The following is a 3,055-nucleotide window of genomic DNA, read 5'->3' as shown; positions in this document are numbered from 1 at the left end:
TATTTGGGCCCCTTAATTTATGTTTGCTAAGCCTTTAGCTTTATTATTTTATGATGTTTTGTGTTACTTTTTTTTTTTTTTTTTTTAGTATTTTGTAGGTTGCTAAGGGAAAAATGCGTCTTTAAAGGGAAAAATGCAATTCATTCCTTTAACTATGGGGCTTAAGACACTTCAGGGAGCATTGGCAACAAATTTGGATCGAGCGATGCTTTGCACCCAACAAGCCTCACTATAGAGGCCATATCTAGAGTTGTAGAGCTCAGATTGAAGCGATCTTGATGTCATTGGAAAGCTAACTCAAAGATCTACAAAGTCATGGTTCATAAGAGTTGGATAATTCCGAATGGTAGTGCGCTCGAGCGCACATTTAGTGCGATCAAACGCACCCACCCCCATCATCTAGCCATCAGCGCGCACACGCCTGCATCGAAAGTGGAAAAAGTTTAAGCTCGAGTGCAATCAAGCGGACCTAGTGTGCGCTCGAGCGCATTCGTCTGACCTGGTAGCACTGAAATCCTAAAATAATATTATAAATATCATTCTTTTTTCATTGTAAATAGACAGAGGCGCGCCAGGGGCGCCGTTCTTTGTCGTTTTCATGTTTTCTGGGCATTTTGTCACTTTTTGCACGTTCTTTAATTTTAATGAATTCATTTAGTTTCTTTATGATTTTGTTATCATAAAAAGATAATCTTCAACTAAGGTTGATGATGAAGCCTCACTATTGATTTGTTTGCACATCTTTAGGTATTGATTGTACAATTTCGACCTTTAATGTAATGTATGTGCATTTCAATTTAATTATGTGAGAAAATTGTGATTGATTGTTGTTTATAACTTACGAAAACGTTGGATATCGATTATGTTTCATCCGACGGATACATTGCATCTTTTGATTTAAATTGGATATCCATTGTCTTTCGTTAATCAAACAGATACATTGGATACTTTTGATTTAAGTTGGATATGTTTTGTGATTTGTACAATGGACGAATTTATTGAATCTTTCAATAGGTTAATTTTATGAACATTAGAACATTCATAGGATTTTATTGAAATTCGGATGTATGAACAAACATAATGATGTGTGTTTTGATTTGGTGAGTGCGAATTTTGAAACCTTAGGCTGGACTGGACCCAAAAACCCAAAAAATTCTTTTCAAAATCAACCCCAATATTCTTATTTTTTACATCACATCAATCACTTTTTATTATTATTCAAATAAAAAAATCACTACAAAATAAAATTTTTCACTTTTTTTTACAAAACATTTACTTTTTTATCTCACATCAATCAAATTTGCTACAGTTCTAGTCCACTTCATTTTTTAAGCCTTTTTGGCAAACACACCCTTAGCATTTATCTTTTGATTAATTTTATTTGTTTTGTTTTCAATTTCAAATTCACAAACATTTTGGAACTAGGTTAAGATAGAAATTTATTTTTGTAACACAATTCCCCGTGGATCGACCTCGCATTTGCACATGCTATATTGCATACTACTCGTGCGCTTGCCAGTAATTTTAAATTTGCACATCAAGTTTTAGCGCCGTTGCCGGGGAATTGTTTGTTTTTGAAAATTGATTTTATCTTTTTACTAGTTATAATTAGCTCTTTTGTTTTATTTTTCTTTTTGCATTTTTTTAATATATATTTTTTTGCTTATCTAACTCCCCCTAAAAAAAAAAAAAAAAAAATGAGAGGTTTTTTTTTGTTTTGTTTTTTGTTTTTGTTTTTGTTTTTTTGTTTTTTTTTGTTTTTCTTGTTCGCAGATCGGAGTTGCCCAGTCCCTGCTAAGACGCTCAAGCGCATGTCAGTACACTCGAGCGCACTTGAGCCTATCGCAGTAAGGATCCTATGCGCATCTGCGCTCAAGCACATCTGTGCAGCCAGCTTCAGCAGTCCAGCAATAGGCAACATCACTGACGGATCAGCGCACCTGCGCTTGATCTAGCCTACGCTTAAGCGCACCTCCGCAAATTGCATCAAAACGGGCCAACACCTAAAATTCTGCCAAACTTGTGTTTGGTCCATTTTGTGAGTTTTTGTTTTTAGTTTTTGGTATTTTTGTTTATTTTTGTTTATTTTATTTTTTTAAAAAAATTGTTACTGTTTCATGTGGAGGTGTGTTTTGTTTTAAAGAGTGAGGGGGAAGCATGAATTTTCTGTTTGGTAATTTTAATGTTTTTCCTAATTGTAGGACACCAACTCCTACTAACTACTCTCACAATTTTTACCCACATAGACCATATTCATATGGCTCCAATCCTAATCATTAGATTGGAAATTGTCCATCCTATGGGCAATTTGCCAATTTTTCTTATGAGCAAATGAACACTTCTTTCTCCAGTCCGGGGTTTGAATCAGATTCTAATTTTTATAACCCAAACTAGAGCAACCATTCTCATTTCTCCTGGTAAGCTCATGCTACGAGAAATTACACTCCCCAAGTTGACAAACTGCACAATCCTGAATATCCGTAGTTCGACAACCAATTTTCTACCCCTTCATCTTCCAGTTATCCTCCTCAACAATCTTCGTTGGAAAACGCTCTCAATGCGTTAAGGGAAACAGCCATCAAAGCATACAAGAACTGTGACAATCCATGCAAGAGCTCAAAGATGCCGACACTTAAGCTACCGCAGCAATGGAAAAATGGATTGACCAAAGTAATAATGAACATCCATCTGAACAACAACTGGACTCAATGACTCAATATTGGGACAATGAGAGCATAGAGGATGACAACGAGGAAGAAGAGCTTCAAAGTCAAGAGATAGCGAGAGGGCAATACATGATTGATGAGGATGACACCAGTAATTCTTATCTTGAGAATGTCTAGGCTACCACTACACTTAGGAATGAGGAAATTGTTGAGGATATTGTTAGGGAGCCCAGTCTTAAGGACCCTTTGGGAGGGTGCTTTGATCAATTTGGAGGTGACCTAGACCTGGACAAGCTACTTAAGCATACTGACACTTCTAATGAGACAAGTCTGGAGGATCCTTTGGGAGAGTGCTTTGCTCAATTTGAATTTGATCTGGACCTTGATAT

The sequence above is a fragment of the Corylus avellana genome, chromosome ca2 (assembly GCF_901000735.1).
Source record: "Corylus avellana chromosome ca2, CavTom2PMs-1.0".
Lineage (NCBI taxonomy): Eukaryota > Viridiplantae > Streptophyta > Magnoliopsida > Fagales > Betulaceae > Corylus > Corylus avellana.
This window is presented reverse-complemented; position numbering follows the sequence as displayed.